We start from the raw sequence: 17,516 nt of genomic DNA, 5'->3' as shown, positions 1-17,516 counted from the left end.
TCTCCTTCTCCTCTGCCCCTCTCTCTCTACCTCTCTATCAACATTTTTGTGCCTTTATTTTATGCAGGTACTAATCCTCCAGCAACTACCAGCTCATTTCTTACTTTTATCCTATTTCCTATTCCAATTCTATCTTTACTTTTGCTGTAAACTTCATGTGACATTTCGAAAAATCTTACATTTTTATCTTGCATTTAAAGGAACAACTCTGAGCTAATAATTTAGTATGTAAGAGTTATCTGAAACAATTCCTCCCCTGTCAGAGTGATATCTGCAAATCATCCAGACATCTGCCCCAGAATGATGTGGAATGGTGTTGGTTGGATGCTCATGAGCAAGTGTTTAAATAAATTGAGGATACAGCTATGGCAGAGCCTGTGCTGCAATAGTTTGATAACAAGAAGGAGCTGATACTGCCAAAGATGGTTTTGGAGCAATGAACATCCTCTGGAAAAAGGTGGTGATCCTTTCAGTGAAGGACTCCCATAACGTGCAAATTGGAAAAGCAACTACAAGCTCTGGTGACCACATACCACTGACTGCTTTGGTTTTCGTTGCTGCTTGTGGGATTCAAGCTACCCCATCCTAAATACCTGTCAAGCTCTGCATCAGAATAACAGCAGGGAAATTCCACTGCCTAATGCTGTGCCAGTCAGGTTGGCCTTTCAGTCTTTGTGCAGATGTCATATGATAATCTGCACACCTCCTTCATACCAAGTGACAAATCCCTGTAGGATCAAAAACCTGTATATTAATCTGAATTTGTGTAATTTACAATATTAATTTCTGCTGAGAGAAACTGCCTGAAAAACAAAATAGAAAATTAATTTGCGTGATGGTTAGTGTGACACTATTACAGCTCGGGGCATTCTGGAGTTCAGAGTTCAATTCTAGTGCTGTCTGTAAGGATTTTGTATGTTCTCCCTTTGAACTGTGTGGGTTTCCTTTGAGTTGTCTGGTTTCCTCCCACCAGTCCAAAGACGTACCAATTAGTAGGTTAATTAGTCATTGTAAATTCTCCTATGAATCGACTAGAGTTAAAGAGGTGGGTTGCTGGGTGGTGAAGTTCATTGAGCTGGAAGGACCTGTTCTGTGCTGTATCTCTAAATAAAATAACAAACACATTTGTGGCACCATTAACAAAAATTTACACATTGTAATCTGTAACCCCCTGCTGATATATATAATGTAAATCTGTGGGTAATAACAGAAAAGAATCATTAGAGGCTCAGGTTATATCTCCTTACATCTATCTTCCAGTACAGAGTAGCACTCCTAATTTTGGCTTTAAAAACAATGCACTGAAGGGATTAAATTTGACTCATTAAGAGAAATCCACAGTGATTCCCTTCCTGGGCTGCTGAGGTAATCAGCTTCAAATTAAGAAAGACCTTTCCTGATATTTCACAGTGAGTTTGTGCATCAAATTAACTTTTTACTATGGTTCATATCTTTCATTCATTTATGTCATCTGTTATCCCTCAAATCACCATGTAACAGGTGATTACCTTCAGAAAGACCCTAGCATTTTCTCCAAGCAATTTAACTTTTAGCCTATGGGTTATAAATGATAATTAATTACATTCTTATGCAGAAGCATCTAATATGTCAGAATAAGAATCTTTTTCTGGACCTATTGCGATTATTTTATAATGTGGTAATGGCTGCATATCATATTCCAATTCTAGAATTAATTCTATGAAGCAACTCTTTGGATGCAATATGCAATAGATGTCCAATGACAAATTATTCACTTAGAGCAGGGGTTCCCACCCTTTTTTGATTTTATAGACCAATACCATAAAGCAAGGTGTCCATAGACCCCAGTTGGGAACCCCTGATTTAGAGAAAGAAACTGAGGATGATTTTTTCATGCTATATTCCCTAAATAGTTTTTTAAGTTATTTGCACAGTTTGTCTGACAATAGAAACATGTAAGTGGGATACAGAATGCAAAAGAAATGAAATTCAACATGAGTAACACCTCTTACTTTCTCTTTTACTATTTCCCTTTCGGTGTTAAATAAGAAGAAACCAATGATTTGGCCTATCAAATGGAAGTCTACCTGAATGAAAAGGTACATGGGTCAAATGAATCCCGCTTATAAATATCTGAAGTTTTCCACTTTAGTTAGCCCTTTGAAAAGGCATGAAAGGATGTTGAAAAATGCATGTTGAATACTGGACGAGTATTCCTCATTAGTGAGATATCTCTCAGTCTGATTGATAGCCTGAACTTCCATCATTTATTTTGAATATTTTGGGAGGCAACACTGAACATTTGAGCTGATGATAAAATTTACTGGGACCAATAGTCTAAATTCTGAACAAGTAAGATTTAAGTATGATGCACAAGTATGAACTTGCTAACCATAGGAACAGAAGTAGGCCATACAGCTCTTTGAGATTACTCTGCTATTCAACATGATCTTGACTAATCTTATCTGCAGTCTCATAAAACATAGAACACAGAAATCTACAGCATATTACAGGCCCTTCGACCCACAATGTTGTGCCAACCATGTAACCTACTCTAGGGACTGCCTAGAATTTCCCTAGTGTATAACCTTCTATTTTCCTAAGTTCCATGTACTTGTCTAAGAAGCTCATAAAAGACCCTATTACATTTGCTTCCACCACCGGAAAATCACCAGATCACCATGATCCTTAACTCTACTGTTGTCCAATTAGCTATACCTTCAGCCTTTACAGATCTTTCAAGTAGAAAATTCCAAACATCCCCAGTATTCTGAGAGAAGAAAATTCTCATTATGCTTTGCTTAAAAGTCTGGAGAATATTAAATATTTTCACAGACACTGCTTCTTAGATAGTGCAGATGAATGAGTGGCTGAGGAGATGGTGCAGGGGGAAGGATTTCAAGTTTGTGTATCATTGGAACCTTTTCTGCAGCAGGGGTGACCTGTACAAGTATGACAAGTTGCACCTGAACTGCAGGGGATACGGTATCCTGGGAGGGGTTTGCTAATGCTATCGGGGAGGGTTTTAACTAGATTTGCAGGAGGGTGGGAACCAAAGTGAAGAGGCAGAGGATGGGGCGGCTGGTGCACAAGTAGAGACAGCTTGTAGGGATCTTGTGAGGAAGGATAAGCAGATAATAGAGCAAAGATACACTCAGCCAGATGGTTTGAGATCTGCCTATTTTAATGCAAGGAATAACACAAGCAAGGCGGATGAACTTAGAGCGTGGATCAATATGTGGAACTGTGATGTTGTGGCCATTACAGAGACTTGAATGTCTGAAGGACAAGAATGGCTGCTGTGTGTGTTGGGCTTTGTTTCAAAATGGACAGGGAGGGAGCAAAATAGGTGGGGTAGTGGCTTTGCTAATCGGGGATATTATCATGGCTGCAGAAAAGGAGGAATTCACGGAGAGATTGTCTATTGAGTCATTGTGGATGGAAGTCAGAAACAAGAAGGGGGCATAAACTCCACTGTTTTTTTATAGATCAGCCCCCACCCCAGTAGTAGCAGAGACATCGAGGAGCAGATAGGGAGGCAGATTCTGGAACGGTACAATAATAATAACAGGGTTGCTGTGATGGGTGATCTTAACTTCCCTAATATTGACTGGCATCTCCACAGAGCAAGGGGGTTAGATGGGGTAGAGTTTGTTAGGTGTGTTCAGGAAGGTTTCCTGACATAATATGTAGATAAGCCAACTAGAGGAGAGGCTGTATTTGATCTGATATTGGGAAATGAACCTGGTCAGGTGGCAGATCTCTTGGTGGGAGAGCATTTTGGAGGTAGTGATCATAACTCTATCCCCTTTACCATAGTGCTGGAGAGGGTTAGGAGCAGACAATTTGGGAAAACATTTAATTGAGGTAGGGGGAATATGATGCTATTAGGCAGGAACTTAGGAACATAAATTGGGAGCAGATGTTCTCAGGGAAATGCATGGCACAATCATGGCAAATGTTCAGGGAGTATTTGCATGGCATTCTACATAGGTATGTTCGAATGAAGCCGGGAAAGGATGGTAGGGTAAAAGAACCCTGGTGTATAAAGGATGTAGAAAATCTAGTTGAGAAGTAAAGAAAAGATTATGGAAGCTCAAGAAACTAGGTACTATTAGGGCTCCAGAAAATTGCAAGAAGGAGCCAGGAAGGAGTTCAAGAATGAATTAGGAGAGCTAGAAGGGGCTATGAGAAGGTCTTGGTGAGCAAGATTAAGGAAAACCCCCAAGGCATTCTACAAGTATGTGAAGAGCAAGTGGATAAGCCATGTGAGTAGAGGACCAATCAGGAGTGATAATGGGAACATGTGCATGGAGTTGGAGGAGGTAGCAAAGGTACTTTGCCTCAGTATTCACCAGTGAAAAGGAACATGGTAATTGTGGGGATGACTTACAGCGGACTGAAACGATTGAGTATATAGAAATTAAGAAAGTGGATGTGCTGGAGCTTTTGAAAGATAATAAGTTGGTTAAGTCACTGGGACCAGATGGGATATAACCCAGGCTACTGTGGGAAGTGAGGGAGGAGATTGCTGAGCCGCTGGCGATCACCATTGCATCATCAATGGGGATGGGAGAAGTACCAGAGGATTGAAAGGTTCAAAGGTTTTAAAGTTTCAAAGGTACACTTAATGTCAGAGAAACGTATACAATGAACATCCTGAAATTCTTTTTCTTCACAACAATCCACGAAAACAGAGGAGTGCCCCAAAGAATGAATGACAGTTAGAACCCCAACCCCCCCCCAGCTCCCCCCAACACATAAGCAGCAGCAAAGCAATGACCCCCCCACCAGCAAAAAAGCATCGACACCCCCCACCGTGCACTCAATTGTGCAGCAAAGCATCAATAAAGGCATAGACTTGCAGTACCCAAAGGCTACTCATTCACCCAGTAATTCGACAAACCCCAGGCTCTCTGTCTCCCTATTAGGGGAAAATGAGATGTCCCCGTTTCTCAGTGAGAGGGGAGACATAACAAACAACTCGCTGATTTACTATGTTAAAAGTTGGTTGTGTCGCTTTTTCTGAGCTCTGTGCCCAAAGAACTTGGGTCTCTAGGCACATAGCCAGCAGCCAGCTAGCTGCTTTTGATATTCCATGTATTCTCACGACACACCAGTTTCCTGCAGAGGCATTGACCTCGAGTCCGCCCACCTCCAAAGCCATAAAATCTCTGAACCTTAAAGCTGTGCTAGCCTTCTAGGCCGTGTCCTCGGCATATACAACAGCAGGCACTGGGAGCGGGTCCTATTCCCACAAAGAACCAAAGTCAACGTGTAACTCCAGGTCGGGGTCTTCAAAAAAGCACTGAAAGGGAAAAATAGAGATATTAAAGTTAGAAATAGAGCTGTTTCCGAAGATGCAAGTAAAAGAGTCGTCGTTAAGTGCCATCGTCCTCCTAAACTCTACACATTGTTCCCTTGTTCAAGAAACGGAGTAGAGATAATCCAGTGAGTCTTACTTCAGTGGTGGGCAAGTTGTTGGAGAAGGTCCCGAGAGGCAGGAATTAAGAGCATTTGGAGAAACATAATCTGATTATGGGTAGTCAGCATGGCTTTGTCAAGGGATGGCTTTATAAACCTGAGCGAATTCTTTGAGGATGTAGCAAAGCACACTGATGAAGCTGGAGCAGTGGATATAGTGTATGTGGTATTTGATAAGGTTCCCCATGTGAGGCTCATTCAGAAATTACCGAGGCATAAGATCCAAGGAGAACTAGCTTTGTAGATCCAGAATTGGCTTGCCCACAGAAGGCAAATGGTGGTTATAGATGATCCGTATTCTGCATGCTGGTGTTCCATAGGCATCTGTTCTTAGACCCCTCCTTTTTGTGATTTTTATAAATGACCCAGATGAGAAAGTAGAAGGGTGGGTTAGTAAGTTTGCTGATGGCAAAAAAGCTGGAGGTGTTGTGGATGATCTGGAGGCTTGTCAGAGGTTAGAGCGGGACATTGATAAGATGTAGAACTGGGCTGAGAAGTGGCAGATGGAGTTCAATCCAGATAAGTGTGAAGTGGTTTATTTTGCTTGGTCAAATTTGAAGGCAGAATATAATACTGAGGGTAAACCCTTGACAGTGTGGAAGATCAGCGAGATCTTGGGGTCTGTGTCCATAGGACACTCAAAGCTGCTGCGCAGATTGACAGCATTGCTAAGAATGCGTATGGTGTGTTGGCCTTCATCAACCATGGGATTAAGTTCAAGAGCCATGAGGTAATGTTACAGCTATATATGACCTTAGTTAGACCCCACTTGGAGTACTGTGTTCAGTTCTGGTCACCTCACTACACGAAGGATGTGGATACTATAGAGAGAGTGCGGAGGAGATTTGCAAGGATGTTGCTGGATTGGAGAGCATGCCTTATGAGAATAGGTTGAGTGAACTTGGTCTTTTCTCTTTGGATTGATGGAGGATGAGGGGTGACCTGATAGAGCTGTATAAGATGATGAGAGGCATTGATCGTGTGGATAGTCAGAGACTTTTACTCAGGGATGAAATGGCTACACGAGGGGGCATAGTTTTAAGGTGCTTGGAAGCAGGTACTGAGGGGATGTCAGAGGTAGTTTTTCAGACAGAGAGTGGTGGATGTGTGGAATGCACTGCCAGTGATGGTGGTAGAGGCGGATACAATAGGGTCTTTTAAGAGACTCTTAAATAGGTATGTGGAGCTTAGAAAATAGGGGGCTATGCAGTAGGGAAATTCTAAGCAGTTTCTAGAGTAGGTTACATGGTGTAGATTTTGATATTCTATGTTCTATATTCTTTGACTCTTTCCAGCATCTTGTTTTTAATCAGTTTTAAGAGTTCCACCAATTGAGATAAAATGAAACATATCAGTTGATATCAGATGTTCAAATTGTGTGTTATTGAAGTTGCATAAGTGATGGTAGAACAGAATATACAAGGGAAACTTCACTGATTAATAACTGAAAATCATAGTGAACTACAGAACAATTCTTACACTGGAACACAAGAGCAAGCTATCATTATCCAGAAAGGGAAATAAACTAATAAAATGGGGAACACAAAACAAAATACTGGAAGAACTCAGCAGACCAGGCAGCGTCATTGGAAAAGAGTAAACAATTGACGTTTCAGGCTGAGACACTTCATGAGTCCTGATGAAGGGTCTCGGTCAAAACATCGACTGTTTACTGTTTTCCATAGATGCTGCCTGGCCTTCTGAGTTCCTGCCGCACTTAGAGTGTGTTGTTTGGATTTCCAGCATCTACAGGTTTTCTTTTGTTTCTGAAAGAAAGTGGGGAGAATCTTGAAAAATGCCATGACAAAGCTTGTGTAGCAAGGGCTCAGGTGAGAAAGGAAAACATTTATAGATTAAGATGCATCAGTATTATATTGGATTACTATAGTTCAAATCAACTTTTTTTTTAAATTTGGATAAGGAATTCACAATTATCATGTACTTTTTTCACACATATAACCTTTTCCATTTTTTTATATGTATAAAACTACAATTATTTATACATTCTTAAGTACACATTGAGATGATATAAAAGGAAAATAAACATTTAAATAGATAATTATGTACTGTGGTAAATCTAACCTATTAGGCTAAGTAATGAAATTAGTTGTTAAGAAAAATAGTAATAATAGTTTCCATACAACCCTTCTGGACCATTTCCACTGGTCCAAAATGTTGCATACAAGCCTATATACCAACCATTGTAGGTGTTTATATCCCAATTTGTTCGTGCTTGTTCCTGCCCGCAGACATAATTATCCAATCCCTATGTACTTATTTACTTAATTTTTTCATTTTTTTTTATCCCTTTCCCAAATCTTTCCCTTTACTTGTGTTAATTTTCTATTTTCCAAAAAAAACAACAAACATTTAGACTAGGGGTGCTTACGTTAGCAATATAACTGTGTTGATGAGAAGAGCAATATAAATCATTAGGAGAGTCATCTAAAGTCTGCTCGCATTGGGGTTATATATTCAATCCATTTATTCCAGATTTGATAGAATGTTTCTTTTTGAGTTCTCAGGGAGTAAGTCAACTTTTCCATTTTGAATATTTCCAAGATAATTTCGTACCAATCTTCTAATGTAGGTGGTATTGGATTTAGCCATTTTCTAGTGATTGATTTCTTACTTGCCGCTATGAGGGCCTGCAGCAACTTTATATCTTCCTTCTGTTCAAGGAACAATACATGCCCCAAATAGAGCGTCTCAAAGTTCAGAGGTATCTGGGACCTAAGTACCTTAACTAATGTTCTATGAATACCTTCCCAAAATAGACTTAATTTAGGGCAATCCCAGAAAATATGAAAATGATTTGCCTCCTTGGAGCCGCACCTTCTCCAACACATCACATTTGTATCTTTATATTTTTCCTGATATGGGGTCTTGAAGTATCTTATAATGTTTTTCCAACAATGTTCTCTCAAAGTCAAAGGATTAGTCGAGGACCATTGAAAGCTGCAGATTTTCCCCCAAGCCTCCTCTGAAAGTACCAACCCCGCTTCTTTCTCCCACTTCTCTTTAATATACAGTGTATTTACATTTTTAGCATGGGAGAGTGCATTATATAGGCGAGAAACTGATCTACTAGGTATTGAACTGCAAGCCGAATTCAGAATCTTGAAAAATTCTAATTCTACTGTTGATAGGTCTGTATATCTACAACTCTGGTTAACATAGTTTCATATTTGAAGGTACCTAAAAAAAGTCATTATGTTCTAGGCCATGTTTGTCCTGCAGGATTTGGAAACTTTGTAATACTCTTTTATCTATAAATGAGAGGTAGGTTGTAAGACCTTTCTTTATCCATAGCTCAAATCTTTTATCTCCTCTGTTGGGAAGGAATTCAGTATCATATGCACACCATCTAAAGAGTTTTAGCATGTTATTAATTCCACATGAATTAACCAGTTCAAATCAACTTCTAGTCAAGAAAACTACTTTTAGTTGATACTTTTGAGGACCTTCATACACATAACCTAATTTCTGAACTTGATGACATATTTTTCTAAAGTGAGATAAGATTAGGAAAGATATTTGCTAATCATTGATATATGAAGCATAAAGTAGTGTAGTGAATTATTTACGGAAAATTTTTCACATTCAGCTTGATTTACGGAAGAATTTTGGGAGAAGTGACAAAAATAGGCATTATGTTTATTCACAGTGCTGCTCAAAACCATGGATAATGTTAGATTTTCCTTTAAAACCGTATGATATGAAGGCAGAATTAGACCATTCAGCTCATCAAATCTGCTTTGTCATTCAACCATGACTAATTTTTGTCGCACCTTCATGATCTTCAAACTGTAATTTAGCTTTCAAAATTTCACGATACTAGAGCTGAGAAATTATATAGTTTTTCAGAATATAGTTACATTTCGTCAGTAAAATGAAAATCTGATTGGAATCTCTTTGGGTATCAGCAAGGATTCTCTTCACGATTCACAAACAACATGTAATGTGTGTGGGTTTTATCAATGTAATTTTATTTCTAGATATAAATTCACAAGACGAAAAAAAAGTATGTTGTTCTATGACTCTATTCGTCCAGGTGTACTTTGATGGAACTATGCTGAAGAGTAGTTCAACATGGAATAGATGGGTTGAATGGCCTGTCTCTGTTCTAGAGTGTTCTATATCTCTAATACATTAAAATATATCTATATTATTGTTCCCATTGTTCTGATTGTATCAAAATAATTGAACCTAAATTCCTATTAGACACAAAAACAACAGAATAAAATTAATCCATTTTATTTTAATGCAGAATTTATGTGCCTATATAGTATGGTGAAGCAGTTCTAAGTGCATAATAAAGTTAATAAAATATCATTAGATTTTGTTACAATATTCTGCTATTTAAAGCAGAATTATTTGTGCAGCTGATTCACAAATGTGCTCTTTTTTCGTGACATTGAAACAGACGAGATCTTTTGTCTGTATTGGACTTGACTTGCTGAAGGTCTGAATACCCGCCCCTAGGCTTACATGCACTTACTGCATTTTATTTAAAAAGGAAATGACTGGGTGTTTTGTTAATACTCTTCTATTATCATGAAGACAAAGAGTTAAAACTGCTGGATCATCAGCAATGCAAGGGAACAGCATGCCCTGTTTGTAGCTCGTTAAGGAACTAATAAAATGTAAAATGAAACACAGCATGGCATTATTGAGCTAATTTTGCAAATATGCAACTCTTGTATTGATCCTTAGCATTTCATCATTTACCTTAATGAAAAGAAAATCGTGAAAAGTGATAATTTCATGATGCTGGTGGACTAGATTCCCTACCAGCAAGTGCTGCTGGAAAGTTAACCTTCATAAGTTAAAGTCCATTTTGATTAAAAATTATTACCTCATTAAACAAATTAAGTTTTAAATTAATTTCACTTTACAAAGTTGCAAACTGTCTTACAGATCTCAAAAATAATTGGTTTTTCATCTGGTTACATGGGTCCTTCATTTTGTTCACCTGTTCATCAATGCGAATATCTAATATGCCAATCAAGTGCAGCAACTCAATGCATAAAAACATGGAGACATGGTCATGAAGTCCAGTTGTTATTTAGACCAAATATCAGAATGGGGAAGAAACGTGATTGTGAAATGACCGTTGGTACCAGATGAGATGGTTTTAGTATCTCAGAAACTACTGATCTTTACACTTCAACCATCTGTACAGTTGACAAAGAATGGTGCAAAAGTAAAACAAAAAAATTCCAGTGTGTGGCAGTTCTGTAGGCAGAACTACCTCATTAATGAGAAGTTAATGAGGAGATTGGACAGACTGTTTCAAACTGAGAGTTACTCAAATAATCACACACTACCAGAGTTCTGTGTGCAAAAGAACTTCTCTGAGTGCACAATATGTCAAACCTTGAAGTGGAGGGGCTATAGCAGCAGAAGATCACAAACATACACACAGTGGGTATTTTATTAGGTACAAGGGATGCCTAATGAGGTGGCCACTGAGTACATATTAATCGTTGGCACCAGATGATGGATATGATTTCAAGCCTTCCTTCTCGGAGAGAATCAGGTAAGAAGATAAAATCCTCAGTAGGATTCACCAGAAATCTCTCAAACCTTATATTATTGTGTCATCCTTTCCCCAACAAGGGAAAGATGTGTGCTGGAGATTAGGGGACCCTCCATTTAAGTTTACAGTTGAATGGTTCCACTGTAAAATGATGATAAAGATTAATAGAGTAGATGGATGTCAAGGAGGTAGGTTGTATGGTTTAGCATTTGGTTTTCTAGTTGGACCAGGGAGTTTGTGTCCTGCTTCAGGGCTCAGCGCACTAATGCAGAGGTCCCAAACTTTTTTGTTCCATGGAGCCGAGCCGTTAATCAAGAGGTCCAGGTTGGGAATCCCTGCACTACTGAGATCTGGATAGTTTGACATCAGCAGGTGGCAGGGCCTCTGGCACTGATTCAGACCCTGTAGTGAAGAAGGGTGGGATGGAGAAGAGGAGAGCTGTCGTCATTGGAGACTCTATAGTCAGGGGAGTAGACAGGAGATTTTGTGGATGTGAGAAGGAAACCCACATGGTTTGTTGTCTCCCAGGTGCCAGGGTCGGGGAAGTCTCTGACCGGGTGCACGACATCCTGGTATGAGAGGGAAAGCAGCCAGAAGTCGTGATACATGTTGGTACCAATGACATAGGCAGGAATAGGGATGAGGTCCTGCAGTGTGAGTTTCGGGAACTGGGCAGAAGGCTAAAGAACAGGACCTCAAAGGTGGTGTTCTCAGGATTGCTGCCAGTGCTATGTGACAGTGATGGTAAGAATTGGAGGAGATGGCAGTTGAATGCGTGGCTAAGGAGTTGGTGCAGGGAGCAGGGTTTTAGATTTTTGGATCATTGGGATCTCTTCTGGGGAAGGTGGGACCTGTACAGATTGGATGGGTTGCACCTGAACCCGAGGGGGAGCAATATCCTTGCAGGTAGTTTTGCTAGCATGGTTCGGGAGGGTTTAAACTAATTTGCAAGGGGGATGGGACCCGGAGCGATAGAGCAGTGAAAGAAGTGCATGGAGTAAAGCCAAATCTAACATACAGAGAGGCTTTGAGGAAAGAGAAGCAGAATAAAGGGTGTAAAGGTAGTAAGGCAGAAGGGCTGAAGTGTGTGAACCTCAGTGCAAGAAGAATCAAGAACAAAGGTGATGAACTGAGAGTTTGGATACATGGAATTATGATGTAGAGGCCATTACAGAGACTTAGCTGGCACCAGGGCAGGAATGGATTCTCAATATTCCTGGATTTCAGTGCTTTAAAAGGGATAGAGAGGGAGGAAAAGGGGAGGAGGGGTGGCATTACTGGTTAGGGATACTATTACAGCTACAGAAAGGGTGGGTAATGTAGCAGGATCCTCTTTTGAGTCAGTATTGGTGGAAGTCAGGAACAGGAAGGGAGCAGTTACTCTACTGGGTATTCTATAGCCCCCCCGGTAGCAGCAGAGACACAGAGGAGCAGATTGGGAGGCAGATTTTGGAAAGATGCAAAAATAACAGGGTTGTTATCATGGGTGACTTTAACTTCCCTAACATTGATTGGCACCTGATTAGTTCCAAGGGTTTAGATGGGGCAGAGTTTGTTAAGTGTGTCCAGCATGGATTCCTGTCACAGTATGTGGACAGGCCGACTAGGGGGAATGCCATACTAGATCCAGTACCAGGTAATGAACCGGGTCAGGTCACAGATCTCTCAGTGGGTGAGCATCTGGGGGACAGTGACCACCGCTCCCTGGCCTTTAGCATTATCATGGAAAACGATAGAATCAGAGAGGACAGGAAAATATTTAATTGGGGAAGGGCAAATTATGAGGCTATAAGGCTAGAACTTGTGGGTGTGAATTGGGATGATGTTTTTGCAGGGAAATGTACTATGGACATGTGGTCGATGTTTAGAGATCTCTTGCAGGATGTTAGGGATAAATTTGTCCCGGTGAGGAAGATAAAGAATGGTAGGGTGAAGTGAGGTGACAAGTGAGGTGGAAAATCTAGTCAGGTGGAAGAAGGCAACATACTTGAGTTCAGGAAGCAAGGATCAGATGGGTCTATTGAGGAATATAGGGAAGCAAGAAAGGAGCTTAAGAAGGGGCTGAGAAGAGCAAGAAGGGGGCATGAGAAGGCTTTGGCAAGTAGGGTAAAGGAAAACCCCAAGGAATTCTTCAATTATGTGAAAAACAAAAGGATGACAGGAGTGAGGGTAGGACCGATTAGGGATAAAGGTGGGAAGATGTGGCTGGAGGCTGTGGAAGAGAGCAAGGTCCTCAATGAATACTTCTCTACGGTACTCACCAATGAGAGGCAACTTGATGACGGTGAGGACAATATGAGTAAGGTTGATGTTCTGGAGCATGTTGATTTTAAGGGAGAGGAGGTGTTGGAGTTGTTAAAATACATTAGGACGGATAAGTCCCTGGGGCCTGACGGAATATTCCCCAGGCTGCTCCATGAGGTGAGGGAAGAGATTGCTGAGCCTCTGGCTAGGATCTTTTTGTCCTCGTTCTCCACGGGAATGGTACCGGAGGATTGGAGGGAGGCGAATATTGTCCCCTTGTTCAAAAAGGTAGTAGGGATAGTCCAGGTAATTATAGACCAGTGAGCCTTACGTCTGTGGTGGGAAAGCTGTTGGAAAAGATTCTCAGGAGATAGGATCTATGGGCATTTAGAGAATCATGGTCTGATCGGGGACGGTCAGTGTGGCTTTGTGAAGGGCAGATCGTGTCTAACAAGCCTGAGAGAGTTCTTTGAGGAGGTGACTAGGCATATAGATGAAGGTAGTGCAGTGGATGTGATCTATATGGATTTTAGTAAGGCATTTGACAAGGTTCCACACGGTAGGCCTATTCAGAAAGTCAGAAGGCATGGGATCCAGGGAAGTTTGGCCAGGTGGATTCAGAATTGGCTTGCCTGCAGAAGGCAGAGGGTGGTGGTGGAGGGATTACATTCAGATTGGAGGATTGTGACTAGTGGTGTCCTGGGACCTCTACTTTTTGTGATTTTTATTAACGATCTGGATGTGGGGGTAGAGGGGTGGGTTGACAAGTTTGCAGATGACACAAAGGTTTGTGGTGTTTTGGATAGTGTAGAGGATTGTCGAAGATTGCAGAGAGAGATTGATAGGATGCAGAAGTGGGCTGAGAAGTGACAGATGGAGTTCAACCCGGAGAAGTGTGAGGTGGTACACTTTGGAAGGACAAATTCCAAGGCAGAGTACAAAGTAAATGGCAGGATACTTGGTAGTGTGGAGGAGCAGAAGGATCTGGTGGTACATGTCCACAGATCCCTTGAAGTTGCCTCTCAGGTAGATAGGGTAGTTAAGAAAGCTTATAGGTTGTTAGCTTTCATAAGTCAAGGGATAGAGTTTAAGAGCCGCGATGTAATGATGCAGCTCTATAAAGCTCTGGTTAGGCCACACTTGGAGTACTGTGTCCAGTTCTGGTCACCTCACTATAGGAAGGATGTGGAAGCATTGGAAAGGGTACAGAGGAGATTTACCAGGATGCTGCCTGGTTTAGACAGTATGCATCATGATTAGAGATTAAGGGAGCTAGGGCTTTACTCTTTGGAGAGAAGGAGGATGCGAGGAGACATGATAGAGGTGTAAAAGATAAGAAGAGGAATAGATAGTAGATAGCCAGCGCCTCTTCCCCAGGGCACCTCTGCTCAATCGAAGAGGACATGTCTTTAAGGTAAGAGGTGGGAAGTTGAAGGTGGATATTAAAGGAAAGTTTTTTACTCAGAGAGTGGTTGGTGCGTGGAATGCACTGCCTGAGTCAGTGGTGGAGGCAGATACACTCGTGAAATTTAAGAGACTACTAGACAGGTATATGAAGGAATTTAAGGTAGGGTGTTATATGGGAGGCAGGGTTTGAAGGTCGGCACAACAGTGTGGGCCAAAGGGCCTGTAACGTGCTGTACTATTCTATGTTCTATGTTCTTAAGCATAATATTCAGTGCCCACTGACACTGCCGACTTTGGGGTAAATGTATTTCAATGAGATCAAATGTGCCAAATTGTAACAAACTCAGGAAGTTAACAAGATTAGTACCTGGTTTCTTTGTGTGATCTGACAACTGACAGCGGAGAGGTAAGCAAATAGAACCAGAGAGGAGAGGATGGATTGCTGGGTAAATAGTGTTTATAGTAGGTGGGTGAAACCAGGAAGGGGAGAAAGTGATGAGGCATGGGGATGGGTGGTGGGGTGAGGGGAGTTAACAAAAATACAAGGACTGGAAGTGGAATGGGTACAAAAGAGAAAGAAGTGAGGGGAAGAAGCACAGGAGGTAAGGGTTCACCAAATTTGGAAAAGTCATTGTTCATACTGTTGGTCTACAGATATCCCAGGTGGTATCTGAGGTGTTGTTGGTCTAGTTTGTGCCTCATGCTGGCAGTGAAGAAGACCAAGGACGAACAAGTCTGTGTGCAAATGAGAAGCTGCATCCTGAAGCTTAGTACGGCCAATGCAGACAGAGCCCAGGTGCTCTGCAATATGGTCACCTGGATCTCTGATGCAGAGGAGGTCACATTGGAGCACCGAATGTAATAGCTAGACTGGAGGAGGTGCATGATAAATGTTGCCTCACCTGAAATCTGAGCAATTCACTAGCAGGTCTTTGATTTGATTGTCATCAGAAGTACTCCCTTCAACACACACAAAATGCTGGAGGAACTCAGCAGGCCAGGCAGCGTCTATGGAAAAGCGTAAACAGTTGATGGTCCAGGTGAGACCCTTTATCAGAAATACTCCCTTGTATGTTTGTATTGTTTTATGTACAGTATACCATTGTGAGAAGCAATGTACGACACTATGGAAGTAGTGATGTGACCACATACGAATACTGTTAATAAACTGGCAATCGCTTCAGAACACCCAGCAAGTCCTCCTTGACATTCTCAACTTATTGTTCATTGCCCCAGTTAAGAGATCTTTGTTTTCTGTTAGTAACACTATCTGAACCTGACACACCAGACATCTTGTGAGTTATAGAAACCATTCATCGGGTTTCCCATTCACATTTATTCCTCAGTTCTTGATATGACAAAGCAATTTACATTCCTGCATTATTTCAGCACCCTTGGACAGTCTGACACCGCAGTGAGAATACTACCCTTCTATCCCTTGCCTTTTGAAACTCTGGTTTGAACAGGCATCCTAACAAGATTTGCCAAGTTGGTTAATAATATACTTTTAAGTGAAACTCATACAAGTAGTGATTCTACACACTGAAGTCATCATTAATTAACCTGGATGAGAATATTAAAAGCTGATGCTTACTGTTGATGTATTACTAAAATCTATCTCTTTACTAGACTATATCTAAGAACAATACGTTACACTAGCATTAGTCATATTCACTAACATTCCCCAATAATATTGATAATTATGTTGATCTATAGAAAACTTTATATTTGTAGTCAAACAATACCTGAATCAAAATCAAGCTTATTATTGGAATTTGTTGTTCTGAGGCAGTAGTGCAGTGCAAAGGCATAAAATTATTGTAAATTTCAAAATAAATGGTGCCAGAAAACCTACTTTTCAACTGAGATATGGTATGTACAGTCAATATTAATGAATTGTTTGCTCATTTTCACAATTTAATGTAAAACAGAAATGTATCCCTTAAAATGGAAATTCTTGTATGTGACATACAGTTTTATCTGGAAGAATTTTGGGAAAAGCATGAAATGGGTGACATGGATGTAACACTTACCAAATGAACTGGGGTTAGGAGGCCATTCAAAATCAGCTAGGGGCTTTACTAATTAGCTTATGGAATCAAGTATGTGTTCCAATGCTTCCCACAGTTCTGTTCAAAACCAAGAAAGATTGGGCAGCAGATAGATCCAAAGAGAGGGATAAGGTGAGTGTGAGTTGGGTGATTGAGGTCCAACAAAGTTCAGATAACTTCACAGAAATGTATTAACCTTCCATTGAATGACATCCACCAGTTCCTTTACATGCCAAAAATGAATCCCCTGTAAGCTTGAAAAGCTATGTGAAACATGCAAATTGGGAGTTAGGTAACTTTTCTATAATATCCGACTGGTGTTGTTAAGTATATACTATTTCTATCTCATAATGTAAAAAGCAGTTAACAATGCTCTGCACAGCACTTGCCAGAGGTGTCTGAATATCAAGTAAGTCAAGAACAAAGGAGATACTGTAGATGCTGGAAATCTTGAGCAACACACACAAAACGTTGGAGAACTCGGTAAGTCAGGGAATATCTATGGAGTCAATGTTTTGGTGTGAGATCCTTCAGCAGGACTTTGGTCTCAGTCCAAAACATCAAATGTTTATGCCCTTCCAGGGATGCTACCTGACTTGCTGAGTTTCTCCAGCACTGTGTGTGTGTGTGTGTGTGTGTGTGTGTGTGTGTATGTGTGTGTGTGTGTATATTGATTAAGTAAGTCAATATAGCAACAAAAGTGCCTTGGTCCCCATGAGTGAGATAAACTATACAGAACAAACTCCTTCCTGCTCTTGTTAATGCTCAGAGATTTCATTCTACCGACTCCTTAAATAACTAAAGCTGGT

General features: G+C 40.7%; 1 long non-coding RNA gene across 1 annotated transcript in view; it reads right to left on the bottom strand.

The window, feature by feature from the left end:
* The window catches only part of LOC134346206 (uncharacterized), a 39,783-nt gene extending 24,143 nt beyond the window's left edge, over positions 1–15,640 (bottom strand). The window contains exons 1-2 of the long non-coding RNA XR_010017863.1: positions 15,559–15,640; positions 5,160–5,287 (exon numbers count right to left, since the gene is read on the bottom strand). This is a non-coding gene — a long non-coding RNA (uncharacterized LOC134346206). The remainder of the gene's footprint in view (positions 1–5,159; positions 5,288–15,558) is intronic.
* Positions 15,641–17,516: the final 1,876 nt, after the last annotated feature.

Source organism: Mobula hypostoma, chromosome 5 (genome assembly GCF_963921235.1).
Source record: "Mobula hypostoma chromosome 5, sMobHyp1.1, whole genome shotgun sequence".
Taxonomy (NCBI): Eukaryota; Metazoa; Chordata; class Chondrichthyes; order Myliobatiformes; family Myliobatidae; genus Mobula; species Mobula hypostoma.
The sequence above is the reverse complement of the archived record's forward strand: the minus strand, read 5'-3'. Positions and strand labels throughout refer to the sequence as shown.